This window comes from Punica granatum, chromosome 2 (genome assembly GCF_007655135.1).
Source record: "Punica granatum isolate Tunisia-2019 chromosome 2, ASM765513v2, whole genome shotgun sequence".
Classification (NCBI taxonomy): Eukaryota; Viridiplantae; Streptophyta; class Magnoliopsida; order Myrtales; family Lythraceae; genus Punica; species Punica granatum.
Window position 1 is genome coordinate 11,385,295 of NC_045128.1, and position 18,130 is coordinate 11,403,424.

The following is an 18,130-nucleotide window of genomic DNA, read 5'->3' on the forward strand; positions in this document are numbered from 1 at the left end:
CTTTGCAGGGCTATACGGGTCAACCTGACAACTCTGTAACCAAACGACCACCACGGTCACCTCCAGGGGTCTCTTAGAAAACGGGAGCCACCGACCTTGTATCAAAATACCATCGGGAGCCTCCGGGACAGCCGTTTCTTTACCGGGTGACAGTAGGGTCTGTTTTGACCCAGTACGGTCTGTTTTTGTTTTGCTGACCCGACTTTGCTTTTGATTTCCGAAAAATCTACTCCTGCGTTCTTTCTGAAATCACCGCAGGGACGTAAAGCATCCTCTTGGCTATCTAGAACATCCAAGAACTCCCTGAAAAGCCACCCGAGCCGACCCGTTTTCTCCCAGGTGTCCAATCGGGTCGAAACTGCTCCAATTGGGTGAAAAGTGCAATCCGAGTCTGTTCAAGCCAAAACCACCCAAAGCCGACCCATTAGCTGTCCAATCCAATTTTTCCCGCATCTAGGGACTAGATATAACCATTCTTGATTTATAGAAGTTAGGATTTTTACATGATCTTTGTGTTTGTGGAGTTATAAGGTAGTTCAAGACCGTTTTACATGCAAAGTTTACATTTTTATGCGTTTTTTTTTACGTTTTGTCATGCATGTCTTAATCATTTAACATGTTAATCATGTCGGGAATGGGCTTAAATCGGAGTCGAGGAGACTCAGAATGACTAACGGAGCTCTCGGCTTAACTTTTGGAAAAGTACCTGAGAGTTCCTTTTGATTTTTCCGAGCCATGACCGGCCTCTTTGCCCCGAATTAAGTCATTTCCCGAGTTTTAAGTTTTTTTGCATCCATGGAGTCGGTATCGTTTTATTGATTCCGTAAATAATATGTTTGTGCGTGTTTATATGTTTAAATGTGCTTTTCGATATCATGGCGATACCGACTTTGCAAAACTCATGTTATTTATTGTGTTTAATGTTTGAGCATGTGAGAAATAGTTGAAATTGGGTTAAAGAGAACGCTTGAAACTCGAAACGGGTCAAGAAAACCCATGGCTATTCCCAACAGGAAAGAGCCGAAGGTTCCTCGACCTTATTCGGGTAAAGAACGGTCTCTTTACCTCGATGAAATCCATTTCTCGGATTTTGTGCAAATTGCAAATTTCAATATCGTCGCAAATCCCTCATGCTAGCTTTAAAACGTTGTTTTTTTTTTTAAAAAAATTAAAATGCATGGATTCATGTATCGGTGACTCTTTCGAGGCCATTTGGGTTCCGAGGGTATTTTGGTCATTTTGATCAAATTATCCTCGACCTTCCTAGACCCGTCTTAGTCGTCGTATCATAAATTGTTTTCATTAAATTGAGCTTTTCAGATACTCAGACTTCATTTAGTGGATCAATTTATGATATGTCTGACTGTTTGTAACCCGCACATTTACTGCATTCGGCATTTAATTTTAAGCTGTAAATTCACAAACGGATTAATCGGGATGCTCACATGATGAAATCTACTTGGAACTGATAAGTTTGCATGAATTGACAATTACTTGATAACTTGCGTCGATGAGTTGTCAAATGACGTTAATGCCCTTTTCAAAACTTATTTTTTCAAAACTCGAAACGCGCAGTTCGATGTAGCACGGACGTCTACAATGGACTTCTGTGTCTCAACTTGAGTTTTTACCTGATTTCAAGTAACTCAGGTCAGGATACAGAAGATCTTTTTAGATCACTTCCAGTCAGATCGACTGGTTCTTTGGCTTTTTCGGGAATCTTGCACAGCCCTAGAAGATCCAGGGAATTGGTCGACACCAGCTAGGGTTAACTTGATAGAAACACTACGGTATCATGATAAGAATAGTGTGCGCACCCGAATTTTATCTCGTCGGGGCACGCATGCGCGAAGTCTATGCAACCTGGCTTGGGAGTGTCCACCTTCCTAGGGACGCGCGACGGGCACGCGTGAGAAGGAGTCGTCACTTACTGTTTACGACCCGTAGGTCGAGGGCCGTTGAGTCGCCCGGATCTAGGGGTACAGGGTACACCTAAATGCTAAGGCAATGGTCATGCGGAACCGAAAATTCCGAATTCGGGGGTTCTATTACGTGCGGGCCTATATCCCGCACACCCTTTCGGTACTCTAGTTTGCTAGGCTTGCCGTTTTGTTTATTCACCGCGTGATTTAGGGTCGCACTTGACTCGCCCGTTTTGACGCCGTAAAATCGATGAATTGATCAAGTTGGGCCAAGAATCCGAAAGAAGAGTAGGCTCGTGCATCGAGGAATCGGTTCACTATCTTAACGTTACAGTTCATCGAACCGTGATGGTCGATTCCCTGCGCGAACCGAAACCGCGAATATTCGAGCTTGCTCATCTCTTGGTAATAATAGACCGACTTGACCGATTCGACGCTCGGACCTCTCGCTCGTCGATCGGGGATCCTTACAAGTGACTGAGTAAATATACAAATAAAATCCTCACAATGTTCTCTCGAATAATTACAAAGTGTAACTGAATAAGTAAATGGATCCCGATCGGTTTGCATTGGGCCAATATTCCGCTCCGGCTCACCGTGTGTTTTGGATAACCGATAAAAAAATTAAGGTAACGCGGGCTCAAGGAGCCGAGGGTCGGGTTCGATCGATCCACGGTTTGCAAGTGAACCGGTTGATTCCATCTGTAACCGTTGGGCCGATCGAGCTCCCGGGTGATATCTAAACCCATTTCACGCACTCAATCCAAATTGCCTTCCACATAGGCCATATTCGGAGTGTGACGGTGAACCGAGACTAGATCCCATTCTGCACTCGGGTTGCACGCGCTCGGTGAATTAGGAGGTGTTGGGCCTCGTGTTCGGTGATTTGGGGCGTTGGACCCCTTGCAACACGTAACCTATGGGCTCGGGCCCGAACCGCAATAAATCATCATAGGCAAGGATAAAACGGAAGAAAACTGATAAAACTGATGCAATACAGACAACAACTGACAACTATCGGTGAATACAGACAAGTGGTGTATTAAGTCAAATGTACGTGATTTAATCAGTTATTAACCAGGGTTGATTAACAAACAATGTGTCTAGCCTAGGGAAACATAGATGGTGGACTAGGATAGGGTTCTAAGCCGGTTATATGGGTGGATTTGTTTTAGAACTCTTATTCGGTTAAGCGTCACTGCGGTTTCATCGAATTAACCAAACTTGTGTCTTGACTCTAGATTGGAATCTAATATTCCACCTATCCATTATCTAATGTTTGTTTAGGTCGAGTGCACGATTAATCCGGTTCTTTGCGTTTTGTATCTGAAATAAAGAGTTCACCACCGAATCTACGATAGGAAGATAGAAACACCGAAAGTGAACGGAATGGGCCGAGCAAATGAAACTTGCACCTGAACGGGCGGCCCTCTTCATTCATAGATCGAAGTGTTTCCAACTTCCTAACGCCTAGGGTATCGGTGAATCACGGAATGACGACCATGCCCTTGGATGATAAATTGCAATGTTCGGAAATAAATTGGAGATCGCGTCACATGAAGGAGTCTAAGAAGGACTCGTGCGCCCCGACTCGAGCCGCCTCAAATTGGGCCCGGACTCGAGTCATAGCACTGAGTACTCGCTAGACATCAATTCTATTCGTGTTACGTGTCTCGGTATTTTGAAATTGTGAATTTTTAATGGAGAAGGGCATTTTCGTCGTTCCGTAAATCATCGATGCGTTTACAAATTAAGGATCGATTCACCCAATTATTTAGTCCAAGTGATTTGATTAATCGAATGATACGTCCCATTTGCCCATCTGTGAGATTCTTCGGTGATTATTGTCCCATGTTGCGATTACGGTCTTAACGGGAAATATCCAAATCTAACAAATCCCATAAGTAATAAGCATGTAAACAACAATTAGACGAAAGCACAATTACAAACAATTCCAAGGATAGACTTCGGAATGATGAAGAGGCCAACCGAGACTCCGAAAGAGGTCATGGAGGAATCGGCCACCCCCTCCAAGGGTAGTTGGCCGAATGCTCCTTGACCCGATTTGGGTTTCGGTGGGTCTCTCACGTCATTCCTAATCGTCCCTTGCATACATCATATAATATGCACGCGATAATAACACGCATTTCATTAAATCGACATCGACACAACTCCAATTTGCACAAATAACGTACGAGACATTCGAACGAACAACATACTCATGAGATCAACGGACGAAATTAACTCATTTAACGATGAACTTGGAAATAACCCACGGGAATCACGTGGCCTCAAAGAAAAAGAGCCCTAGGGCTTCGGGTGGGCCAAGGAACCTCACGATCCCCGTAGCGAAGGGGGCGGCCGTGGGTTCTCTTGGGCCAACCGAACCCTCCGAGGCCTCTCTCTCTTGGATTCCGAGTATTTCTCGTCATGCTCGTGCGTTATATGATGTACGAGACAATAAAACGTGGGGAACGACGAACTTCGGGGCGAAAGAGCACCCGGTACGTCCATGAGGGGCGAGGGAGCTCTCGGCCATCTCTTCGGGAGACATGGCCACGAGCTCCATGACCCCCACGAACTTCGGGGGGCTCTCTAGCCACGAAGTAAGCCGTGCCCCACCATGACATGCACATTCATACGACATTAGGACGTAACAAAGGAAATAAAAACTAATAACGACGCATGGGATTGCATGGCAATATGGATCCGAAAGAAAGAAAAAAAGAAGCTTTCATGCATTCGGGTTCTTTAGATCGTATAAACGGTTCACATAAGCAAAGTCGAGGATCCTAGCTTCTCTAAGTTATAAAGAGATGTTACCTAGCCTCGTTACGAGAGGAAAAGAGTCGGGGAGGCGGCCGAGGAAGTCGCAAGACTCGGCTGGAGGCTACGGGTGAGCAACCCGAGAGGGAAACATCCGCGGCAGCTCGGGAAGAAAGAGGTCGGCACGCTTGCTTCGGGCACGACACGGTGCGAGGTTGGGCTCGTTAGACTCCTAAGAGGCAGATCTAGGTGACTGTGGGCAGACCCGAACGTGCCAAGCCCTGGACGAACCCGAAACAGTGAGAAGAAATTCGAAATGAACACAAAGAACCCGGTAAGAGAAAAATGGTGAAACGGTGGTTGTGCACGGTTGATCGGCCCTCTGACCGTGGCCACCTCTTCACGAGGGAGGGTGAGGGTTGTGAGGAACCCTTTGAACGTGATGGCACGACTCGCCAAGGTCGTGGGGCGAAATGGCACGCGTAGAGGTCCGGCGTGACTCGGGTGACCCACGGGACCCGATCCTCCTTTCGGCTGGAATGTGACGTTGAAGGCTTCAAATCAAAAATCTAAGCCCGGAAATGGACTTAGGGGGTGGGAAATATGTAGGCTAGGGAGTTTGATGATTTTTGACTTAAGTCGGGTTGGGTGGTTACCGAAATACCGGGTGGTTTCCCGGTAATTTTGGCCGGTTTTGGCCTTGGCACGGGCTGGACGAGGGTGTGGGGATGGGCTAGAGTTTGAGAGGATTTTGGAGAGAGATTGGCTTGAGAGAGAATGAGAATGAAGAAGTGATTAAGTCTAATGATGAATGGGAACTTATAGGGGGCTCTAATGGTTCGGTTAAGTGGAACTAATTGCGGTTTAAGGGCTTAAACATGGGCTGCCGAAAATTGATGGAGGTTAGGGAGGGGTTTGGGTCATGTTGAGTGTGGGGAAAGCAAAGGAGAAGTGATAGGAGTGATGGATGGATGATAGGAAGTGATGGATGTGTACGAGAAATTTGAATTTGTGGTGGGGGAAGCCTTGAGCCGCCGGCCATGGGGGGAAAGCCGCGGCTAATTGCGGCCAGCCGAGCTTGAGGGGTTGAGCCGTGGCTTGGGGTTGAGCCGCGGCTTGACGGCTTGGCTTGGCTGAGCTGTGGGTCCCATTTGATTGAGAGAAAACCCGGAAAAAACATGAGACTTGATTGAACGCGCGTCCGATCTCCAATGTCCGATTAATTTATATATTTGGAATGCTTGAACGAAGAGGATTTAAATGAGCCTAATATCGCCATGCGTCGTGTGAACGAATGTTCGTGCGACTCGGCGCCTCGAGAGTCGGTTTTGCCATGTTTGGACGTTCGGAGTGGAGTTGAATGCCCCTGGTCTCCGATTTCTCTTTGTGCATCTTGACATTCGTTTCGGTGACCCTTTTGCCCCGTGGGGGATCGTTGGCTCGTCGCCTCCGGCCGAAGACCGTTAGACCGGGAAGGCCTAGGGATTTGTGACCGGGGTTTTCTCATCGCTCGCTGGATGTCTCGAGGTGTGCGGGAATCGTTGCGATCTCTGTTTTCCGTGAATGTACCCCGAAGATTCACTAAGAGGCGTTGGCTACCACTGAAACGTCATTCGAGGAGCCCCGTAGAGTTCCGAAAGGTCGTTTGAGACTCGTTCCACGACCCCGGTGGTCCCTGGGTGCCTGTAGGTCCGTTTTGGGGTGCCGTTTACTTGTCAGTGGGTCGGGCCTCCCGGAGCCCCGTCAGAAAAGGCGTCCGTGAGAGATCGGAGGCGTCCCAGCTTAAGCTGTATGCCCCCGAAATGCGCCCGGACGTGTCGTTGGTCACTTTGGGACTGAGAGGGATTTTTAGAGTCCCATATTGGGCACCTTTCGGTGCTTCAGTGATTCGGTGATGAATAGTGCCACAGTGCCAGCTCCGCTGTTTTCGGGGTTCTTTGCCTGTAAGTTCTTCCGACTGCTCTCTTATGCTTTTCTAATGGACCCAGCTCTTCTCCTGTCGTTCATAACTCTGTGACCGCACGTTCGCCTTCGATTGCCAGGCGATGAATAGTAACCTAGGCCTTGATCGGGGATTCTCACGTAGAAATCCGGTGGGCCAAAATGGGGTGCTGACAGCTTGCCCCTCTTTGGTTGCATGCTCGGTTAGAGGATGTAGCCAAAGACCATAATAAGCACCCCCTTTTTGGGCCCATCGACAGCTCTGATACCGTTTCCCCCCCATGGCTGCTTGTACCTTGCTTGGACATGTCGAGATATTGCACTGGAAATTAAGACCGGGATGGACCCGAAAGAAACCAGGATGGACCTGAACAAGGAATTTAAAGCCGGGATGGACCCGAAGGAGCCAGGGTAGACCTGTACAAGGAATTTAAAGCCGGGATGGACCCGAAGGAGCCAGGATAGACCTGAACAGAAATTTAAAGCCGGGATGGACCCGAGGGGCCAGGATAGACCTGAACAGAAATTGAAAGCCGGGATGGACCCGAGGGGCCAGGATAGACCTGAACGGAAATTCAAAGCCGGGATGGACCCGAGGGGCCAGGATAGACCTGAACGGAAATTTAAAGCCGGGATGGACCCGAGACACTTGCTCGGGGATCGCGTAAAGAGTCAGGTGACGTGGTTTGCTTGGCGAGGGGCCAGGATAGACCTGAACGGAAATTTAAAGCCGGGATAGACCCGAGACACTTGCTCGGGGATCGCGTAAAGAGTCAGGTGACGTGGTTTGCTTGGCGTTCGGTCTGGACCGCCTTAAGCGCGGTGGCTGATGATGGCCTTCCATCGTTTGCTCTTCTCTGAACATTGCCAGTTCGGGTGGTATGGCGTATCCCTCGACGATTTCTAGGGCTTCGAGGGCACGGCTTGCCACATGAGGCAAACGCGAATCCGTCGGCGGGGAGCGTCCCTTGGGGTCCCTGATTGTACCTATACGTGGGAAAGAGAAGCCTACAAAAGATGTCAGCCGCGTGAAATCGTTTAGACTACGACGCGTAAAGGAATCTATGTAAAGATGTGTTGGGGACATGATATCGGTGGCCATTTGGAAGGCGGCCGTGTCCCTATCAGAGAATAGCTTTTCTGAGACGGATAACCCGTAGAATTATGTGCATAAAGGTAATAGGAGGGATCTTATGGGATCCTCCAGATCAAGGATACGTCGATTTGGCCCTATCCCGGGGCGAGTCTCGAGCCTAGAGAGTCGAAGAGAGTTTGCTTGCGTCGGAGAATGCCGAACCACTACTCGGTGTAGCTCCATGGAGAAGTGTTGCTGTTCTTTCGTGGTCGAACCGACATTGTCCCCTAACCTTTGCCTAGGCCGCAAGATGCGTGATAACCTAGCAGGGTATTTTATTTGATCTTTCTCACATGAATGCTCACCTTTTGCTGCGAGATCGCACCCCTCGGGTCCTCTAACTTTTGCCTAGGCCGCCTCGAAGAGATTTTCGACCTAGCGAGGAAATGATTTTATGCTCTCCTTTTGCCGCGACTTCCCTTTGCGGGATTTTAAGTCGTGCCACTCATTCCCTAGCTTTTGCCTAGGCCGCCTCGAGGAGGTTTTCGACCTAGCGAGAGATTTATTTTTTTTTCTCTCAAGAAAGTTTTGTATTGGACAAATGGCGGGAGTTGGTATTCGCGCATGTGAACGGAAATGTTTTACAAATGAAACAGGTGCGAAGCCCGGCGAATGAAAAGCGAATACAAGTGCTCATGGATAATACTTCTTGATGGCGTCGGCGTTAACGGGAAGCGCATTTTCAGTACCGTCCATATCACTCAAAAGGACCGCTCCCTCGGAGAAGATCTCTTTGACGACAAAGGGACCGTCATATTTGTACGAGAACTTCCCTCGAGAGTCAGGTGCGACATGTAAGACCTTTTTCAAGACGAAGTCACTGGGACTGAACTCTCGGTGGCGGACCTTAGCATTGAATGCTCGAGCCATCCTCTGTTGGTAGCACTGTCCGTGGCATAGTGCCTTCAGCCTCTTCTCGTCGATGAGGTTTAATTGCTCGTATCGCTGTTTTGCCCACTCTGCTTCTGCAAGTTTGGCCTCGGCAAGGATCCTCATGGAAGGGATCTCTACTTCGATTGGGAGGACTGCCTCCATGCCATAGACCAGAGAGTACGGGGTTGCCCCGGTTGAAGTCCGTATGGATGTTCGGTACGCCAAGAGTGCATAGGGGAGCATCTCGTGCCAATCCTTATAATTCACCGTCATTTTTTCGATGATCTTCTTGATGTTCTTATTTGCCGCCTCCACCGCGCTTTTCATTTGGGGACGGTACGGGGTGGAGTTGCGAAGTTGAATTTTGAATTGTGCACAGAGCTCGTCGATGACCTTGTTATTCAGGCTCTTGGTGTTGTCGGTGATAATCGTCGCAGGGACCCCGTACTGGGCAATGACGTCGCGTCTGAGAAAACGGGCCACGGCCTTTGCGGTGACCGACGCGAGAGTGATAGCCTCGATCCACTTGGTGATGTAGTCAATCGCCACCAGGATGAACATGTGTCCATTAGACGCTTTGGGGTTGATCGGGCCAATCACATCCATTCCCCACATTGAGAAGGGCCACGGGGCTGTCATAGGGCGTAGCTCATTGGGCGGCGCCTTGATCTGATCGGCGTAAACTTGGCATCGGTGGCAATGCCTGACATGCCTTACACAATCAGTCTCCATGGTGGACCAATAATAGCCTAAGCGCATAATCTTCTTGGCGAGCATGAGGCCATTCATATGAGGTCCACAATTTCCTCCGAGCACTTATTCCATAAGACGCCGCGATTCGTGTTCGTCGATGCACCGGAGGAGCGTGGAATCAAAGGAGCGGCGGTATAATATCTCGCCGCTCAAAAAGTAGTGCATCACGAGGCGTCTGAGCGTCTTTCGATCGCGGCGATCGGCGAATGGGGGATATTGGCCCGTTTGCAAGAAGTTCCTGATGTCTTCGTACCACGGCTTCGCTTCGGACGCCTCAATCGCGTTGCAGTAGGCCAGGCCTTTGGCCACTTCGATTTCGAGAGGTTCTACGATGTTCCCCTCTGAGATATTCGCCATAGATGCGAGTGCGTCCGCGAACTGATTCTTCGCGCCCGGAGTGTAGGTGAATGAGATCTTCTCGAAGTTCTTCGCCAACTCCTCAAGATACTCATGGTATGGGACTAACTTTGCGTCTTTCGTCTTCCATTGCCTCATCGTTTGGAAGATCGTGAGCATGGAGTCACCGAATACCTCTAACTCCTTCACCTTGAAATCGATAGCCGCTCGCAAACCGAGGATGCATGCCTCGTACTCGGCCACGTTGTTGGTACAGGAGAAATCCACTTTTGCGGCGACCGGGTAATGGCGCCCGTTCGGGGATATTAAAACTGCCCCAACTCCTGATCCCATGGAATTGACAGCCCTGTCAAAGTACATCTTCCACATTGGCTCCTCTTTCTCTTCGTCCACCTGGAAGATTCCTTCATCCGGGAAGTCCGTGTTAATCGGTGTGTCGTCGTCGGTCGGGAACTCTGCTAGGTGGTCGGCAATCGCCTACCCCTTGACAGACGTGCGGGGCACGTACTCTATGTCATACTCTGTCAGTTGACAGCGCCATTTTGCGAAGTTCCTCATGGAGGAGGGGCTATCGAGCAAATACCGCAGGGGGTCCGCTTTCGACAGCAAGCGGATCGTGTGGTAGAGCGTGTACTGTCGGAGCCTCTGCATGACCCATACCAACGCGCAACACATCTTCTCGATTTCCGGATAATTGGACTCCCCCTCAGTGAACTTCTTGCTCAAGTAGTATATCGCCCTTTTCGTGCGCGTCAACTCGTCTTCTTGCCCTAACATGCACCCTAAGGATTGTCGGCGTACCGTGAGGTATAAAATGAGGGGTCGATTTGGCACGGGTGGTACCAATATCGGCGGCCGAATTAGGTAGGCCTTGATGGTGTCGAAGGCCTTCTGACACTCGTGGTCCCACTCCATCGCTGCATTCTTGCGGAGCAAGCGAAAGAGTGGCTGACACTTATCCGTCAGATTTGCAATGAAGCGCGCGATGTAATTCAACCGCCCCAAGAAGCCGCGTACCTCCCGAACCGTTAATGGTGGGGGAAGCTCTTTGATTGCCTTGACTTTGTCCGGATCCACTTCGATGCCGCGCTCATTGACCACGAACCCTAGCAGCTTTCCTGATCGGGCACCAAATGTGCATTTTGCCGGATTGAGCCGGAGCTTGTATTCTCTCAAGCGATCGAAAAGGCGCTTCAGGTTGACAGGGTGGTCTTCTCCCTCTTTGGACTTGGCGATCATGTAATCGACGTATACCTCGACTTCTTTGTGCATCATGTCGTGGAATAGTGTGACCATAGCCCTCTGATAAGTTGCCCCTGCGTTCTTGAGGCCGAAAGGCATAACGCGGTAACAAAAAGTTCCCCACATCGTGGTGAACGTCATCTTGAGTTTGTCTTTCTCGGCCATTCGGATTTGATTGTATCCGGAGAAGCCGTCCATGAAAGAGAACTGGGCGTGGCGTGCCGTATTATCGACTAGGACGTCGATGTGAGGTAGGGGGAAATTGTCCTTAGGGCTAGCTTTGTTGAGGTCTCTGTAGTCGACGCAAACTCGGACCCTTCCATCCTTCTTCTCTACCGGCACGATGTTCGCTACCCATTCGGAATAGTTGCAGACTTCGAGGAACCCCGCATTGATCTGTTTGACGACTTCTTCCTTGATGCGGAGGAGAAGGCTAGCCCGCTGTCGTCGTAACTGTTGCCGCTTGGGCAGGAATTTCTTGGTGTCGAGTGGAAGGAAGTGCTCGACTATTGAGGGGTCTAAGCCGGGCATGTTGGCATAAGACCAGGCGAAGACCTCTTGGTATTCCTTCAAGAAGTCGATCATCCAGGTTCGCTGCGTAGGGTCGAGGGCTGTCCCGATCTTCAAGGTGCGGGGCTTTTCTTCGGTGCCCACGTTGATCTCCACTGTTGGCTCAACCGAAGTGATTTGATGGTCCTCGAGGCGATGCAAACTCTCTTCTATCTCGGGTACTTGACTATCCTCGGGGAGCCCTTCCCCAAAGTATACGGGTTGGGGCTCACCGAGGTGCTCTTGGAATAGGTTTGAATCGAAGTGTCGAGGATTTGGATTCGAGTGGAGCCTGGAAATTCGAGAGAGTTGTCTTAGAAAAAGAATTCATAACGCCGCGAAATAGAGAATAAAAGGAAGGGATGAAACGCATGGGAATTCAAAAAAAATGCGTGGGAGATTTCATTGATAAGGTAAGCATGAAGTCATAATAGAAACCCCTCTCCCGTCGTGTGGCGTATGACTTATGCCAACACGCGGGCACATCTTATACATGGATAAGCCTTACACATCGGCAATCACAGCCGAGTAGCGCGGGACTGAGGTCCAGTTGTCAAGCTCCTCATTTTCCTGCGGCAAGTGGATGTGAACCCCTGAAGGAAGCTCCTCGGTGACGGCGTACACGGCTGACGGAGCGGCAGGAGTGTCGTCGGAATCCGAGGAAGGGCCGTCAAGGGTGCCCCGATGGTGTGTGAAGGCCCGGGGAAGGAGTGCGATAGCGGGGGGACTGGAGAGCCCCTGTTGAGCCTCCCGTAGTGTGCGGCGAGGCGATGAAGGTGGTGGCCCCTGCGAGCTTCGATCATCTCATGACAGGAAGAGCGAAAGCCAAGTCCCCTCCTGTGCTTGTACTCTTCGACTTCGATAGGGCGGCTGATCCCTTGTCCGCGCGCCCTGAGGCCGGTGCCGGGGATGTAATGGTTGCGCAGGAGAACCTTTCCTATCATGCGTAGTCCCGGATGACGGAGATGGTTTCGAATGAGTAGAATGGGAGGTTTTCATCGTCCCCGACGCTAATATAGGGCACCGCCGTCTCCTTGTAGATGGCGTAGTCCTCTTCTCCCTTCACTGTAATGAGCCTCTCCTCGACGATGAACTTCAGCCTTTGGTGCAAAGAAGAGGAGACAGCGCCGGCCAAGTGGTCCAGGGCCTCCCGAGCAACAGGCTGAACGCATTCGGGATGTCGAGCACCTGGAATGTGATGCTGAACGAGCACGGGCCAACATCTATGAGGAGGTCGATCTCCCCGTTCACCTCCCTGCGTGAACCGTCGAAGGCTCGGACATCTGTTTTGCTTCGGCGGACTCGATTTAGGTCCACGTTCATCTGTTTCAGGGTGGTCATCGGGCAAACGTTCAGGGCAGGCCCATTGTCAATGATGTAGTTGTTGCACTTGCAGACAATGTGCAACGCCCGCGAATGTGACCAACCTTCGGACGGGAGCTCGTCGTCCGAGAACGAGATGGTGTTGGCGAAGATGGACCCGACAGTCTCCTCTATCCTGTTCGGGGACATCCCTTTGGGAACTTGTGCAGCAGTCAGGACCCGCAGGAGGGCTTCCCGATGAGGTTCCGAGCAGAGGAGGAGGGCGAGCAATGAGATATGGGCCGGGGACTTGGCTATTTGGTCGACCACTTTGTATTCGCTCGCCTTCACGATCTTCATGAAAGCTTCGGCTTCCTCCTCGGTCACCTTCTTAGACGGAAAAGGTTAGCTTTCGGGCGTTGCCCCAACTTCGGCGGCGGGCGCCTTCCCTTTGTCGTTGGCTACCGGGTTCTCATATATTCGCCCCGAACGTGTCACCCCCATGACACTGAATTGTTGTTCGACACTCCCGATACTCCTTTCATAGGTCCAGGGGACCTTGCTGTTGAGTACAGTTCCCGAGCAGGGATGTCTACGAAAAGTGGGGCCGGCGAGGGCACATGTCCTGTGAATTCGACTATGGGTTCCCCGGGAGTGTAGTCGATCACAAAGGGAAGGAGGTCATCCTGTGCATTTTCGTCCCTCCTTGAGACGCACACGGCGATCATGTTGATGGAAGGCCCCGAACTCGGCCTATGGTCCGGGAGGGGGTTGGCCTGCACATTCGGGGGCCTGACGGCGTTGAAGGTGAGCCTGTTGCTGTCAATCCTCCTCTGGATCTCGTCACGCAACCTCCAACAATTGTCGAGAGTATGCCCCGGCGCGCCCTGATGATACTCGCAGTGCTTAGACTGATCTTGAGTGGACGGGTCGAAATTCGAGCCTGGGGATATCGGCTGAATTTGGTTTCCCGCCAAGAGTTGCCGATATATATGAGAGAGAGGAGCAAGCAGTGGCGTGTATTGTTTGCGGGGTCGGCTCTGCGTGCCGCCGGCTTGCGGTCCCTGCGCAGTGGGGTTCTGTTGCGTCGGTGGAAGAGCTCTCGACACCGGGGGCCTAGGTTGAGAGGGTTGAGCTGTCGCGGGTGCGTAATGGTCGTATGATTATGAGGTTGCCGGCGGCGGGACCGGCGGGATCGGCAGGGTCGAGTAGTAAATCGGCTGAGGTTGGTGTTGCGGGCGGAGGGTAATAAGTAGGAGCGGCAGTTGGTGCGGTAGTAAGATTCACCGAATATGGCTGGGGTGTCTGATGTGCCGTATTGACGGCGTTAACGGAGACTTCCTTCCCTCTTTTTCCGCCGGAAGATGACAGCGTCGTAGGGGTCTTCTTTGACGACTCCTCTCCCTTGCTGGCGGGGTCTTCCATCCTTCCGAGCTTAATACCCAAATCCAGCTTTTTCCCGGCCTCAATGAGGTCGGAAAACGACGAAGTGTGGGCCAATAGGTGTGAATAGTACACTCCCCTCAATGTGGAGTGAAACAACTGGATCTGATGCGCTTCACTGATCGGAGGGATGTGTTTTGCCGCTTGGGCACGCCACTTGGTAGCGTATTTCTCGAACCTTTGACCCCACGCCATTTCTTTCGTGCTCAGTTCCAGGAGGGTGGGAGGTGCTTCCGCGCAATATCGGTATTGGTCGATAAACTTCCGGGAGAGGTCTTCCCATGTCGGGATGTCCTCGGCCTTCAGCGACATGAACCAATCGAGGGCCGATCCCGATAGGCTATCCTGGAAGGAGTGGATGACGAACTCCTCGTACTCCCAATACTATAGCATCTTCCCTCAGTAGTGGCGGAGGTGGTGGCGTGGATCCGTCGTGCCCTCATAGGTCTTGAACTCCGGGACCTTGAACTTCGGAGGTAGCCGCATGCCCGGGAATAGGCTGCAGTCGCCGTAGCGCGTGTCGGGTCGAGCATCACCCGCTTGTAGGGCTTGTATCGTCAGCCTACGTTCCTGTTCGGCATCGGCCTCGGGGAAGAAATGCGTCAGTGAGGCGAACGGGGCCGCATGAGTCGGCGTGCCTGGTTCATGGAAGGTGGTGTTTATAGGGGGCGGTTCCTGGTAAGAGAGGCCGACGTGGGGTTGTAGAGACGGGTATGGAGGAAGCTCCATGGCTTGAAGATGAGTCGGAACGGGCGCACTGGGCGCCGGGAAAACCATCTGTGGAGGTGTCATGTAGGCCGTCGCTAGGACCGGTATAGAGATAGGAGGAGGCGCGGGCAAGACCTGCTCCGAGGACAGGAATCTCGCCGGTGGGAGAGGGACGGCCGTGGGGGCCGGTGGTGGCGGATATGAGATGGTGAAAAGGTGAGCTACGGACGTATGCAGTGTTGGTGGCACGGGCACCTCCATGTTCTCCGGGGCTTGAGTCGGCCGGACCCAAGGAGTCGGGTCGGCTGTTGGTCCTTGTCCCGGCGGAGGCGTGGAGCTCGAGGATGTGCGGTTTGGTCCCTTGAGTAGGGCAAGCAGCTCCGCCATGTTGGTGGCCATTTGGTTGACCGTGCCCTCGAGTGCCGCGATGCGGGCTTGGTCGTCGGAGGCGGAGGACGTCTGTGAGGCCCGTGCAAGGGGTGCTCCTAAAGACGTCGGGGGCTAGAGATGCGTAGGAGGGGCACCCGAGTACGCCGAGAGCATGCCTGCAGGAGTCGGAGGCGGCGGAGCGTGCGTTGGAGGTGGTTGAGAAAGGGCCAGAGCCGGCGGGTTGACTTCCTCGGAGATGTCGACTTGATCTTCTTCCGCCATTCTGAGACGTTGACGAGTCGGATAACGGTGCGACGCCAGTTGTGATCACCTAAATTCCAAGAATGTGTAAGGGCAAACATCGACATCTCGGACGATAAGTAAGATGTATGAGATGCATGAGTTTTCAAAACACTAATGTCATTATATTGATTAGATTCAAGTTTCATAGTTTTACAAAATAGAACGTACGAAAAGAAAAGGAACATAAACGTAAAGCCGACATCCCTTTACACTCGGTGGCCGGTTGAGAACGGCGCAGGTCCGAGCGAGGGCAAAAAATGGGTTCGTCCGCTAATCCTAGGGGTGGGCAATCTCGCTCGCCCTTGCCCGAACTCGGTCCAACCTCGCGCTCAAACGAGCCATCTCCCTGTCTAGTTGCGCGACTCGAGCACGTGCTCAACCCAATTCCTTCTGAAGCTCCCTGTAGTCCGCGACCTCTGCGCGGGAATCAACAAGCTCGCAACGGAGCCTATCTCGTTCCTCCCTGATGGCCCGTAGCTCCGCATGCATGGCTGCTTGGATGGAGCTTTCGGCTTCGGGAGCGAGGCTAGATGTAGCTCGAGGAGTCTGGGTGGCCTGGGACCGTTGTGGTGGTGTCGACCCCTGCGGGTAGAACCGGGCCACGTATGCTGATGTGGCGGAGAATGCTCGCTCTTCGTCGGTGGGGTGCTCGGGGGAGTACAGACGCTGTATGGTGCTAACGTCTTGCTGGCGGCGGATCTCCCTAATCTGCAGGAATCTTGCGGGGGCCATGGATGTAGAGTCGGCCCATTGGATGCGGAAAGGTAGGCGGTCCGCCTCGGCGGGAATGTCCTGTAGGCTGCCGAGTTGTCTGATTACCCGGCCGGGGAATATGAGCGTGCTCCCCAAATGGCTAAGAAGGGGGACTCCCACAATCTCGGGACATCCTGTGATCATGGGGCCGCCGGGGTTCCATCGAGCGACCCATAGGAACCGTGAGGGCGTCAGCTCGCGCCAAAAACGCCTCTATTCCGAGAAGCTGTGCTCGGGAGGTAGGATAACCAGCGTTAGGCGCTCGATCAGTGAGCGCTCGTCGGTGATGTAGGAGAACGGATGTGATGAGCAAAAGGGGCGAACATGGGCGAGAAGCCAAATCTGCAGTAGGTACGGGGATCCCCTTATCCTGCCGTGTCGAACCTCTCTAACATAGTCTAGAGACCGAACGGTCTCGGCTAGTAAAGCCTCCACGTAACTATGGCTTCCCACCGCTTGGAGGACGACTTGGGCTATAGCCCCGTCAATGAGGTTCGGCGAATACGGGAACAGGAGAGTGCCAAAGACTAAGAGTAGGAATCCATGACATGCGTCGCGCTGATAGGATGCCAACGAGGGTGTCAATGCGCAGAGGAGCGTCTAATCGGAGAGCCACGCGATCCTGATGCCGTGATCCCATCCTTGGTGAAGCTCTTCGTGGATGTCTTGGGTAGGTATGCCGAGGAGGCTGGAGAGCTGACCCCGAATGGTTGCGAACGGGTTAGGCACGAAGATGCCTTGGGTGGTGGGCGTAGGCCTCTGGATGAGTGCCGTGTACTCCTCGATCGTAGGGGCTAACTCCGTCCCCTGGAAGCTGAATACTGCGTGCTCGGGGTCCCAAAACTCCGTGGCGGCCCTCAAGAAGATCCAATCCACCGGAGTTTCCGCGAACATAACCATATCTCCGATGATTCCCCGGATGAAAGCGTGATCCACCGGCCGGAGAGTCCTCCAAGTGCGCATGATATCTTGTCTTGGCGATGTGATTGCTTCGAGCTGAGACCGGGAGTCGGGCGGTCCATCCTTACCTAGATGAAGGAGATGTCGGCTTAACACCTTAAGAATCAAATCAGTGTATTGTCCTAAGTTTTTTCGAAAAATAATGCATGCAGTGCGGAAAGATAAGCTATAGTTAAGTTTTTTACAGTATAAATCACTCGTTCTTACAGAAAAACACAAAATGCCTGTCCTAAGGAAAAAAAACTACGGGCCGACTCAAAGACTCGACTTTTTGGGTCGGTTGTCGGCATGGAGGTAAGAATGGGTCCAGCATGACGGTCCCTGTGTATGCATGGTTTTCGGTGTTCCCGGGAGAACCACTAACTAGGGATGGGGGCCCCCGATACAAGGGTGTGAATTCCTTGAAATCGAGCGAGGATCTTTGGGGGCCGATTCGGTGGCATAGCCGACTCGATCCGTTCCCTTACTCGGAACCTCTGACTAACCTAGCTTCCTATCTTGGTGCCCGCGGGATTTCGGACAAGGTACCTAGAAACCCGCTAGAATGATGCGATGCAAATGCGCGAAGTAAATGCGAGAAATAAATGTGCTTAAAATAAATGTACGGAAAGCGATAAGTAAACATGCAAACAAGCAAACGGAATTGAGCCCGAACCCACTAAGTATGTCCCCAGTGGGGCGAAATGGCACGCGTAGAGGTCCGGCGTGACTCGGGTGACCCACGGGACCCGATCCTCCTTTTGGTTGGAATGTG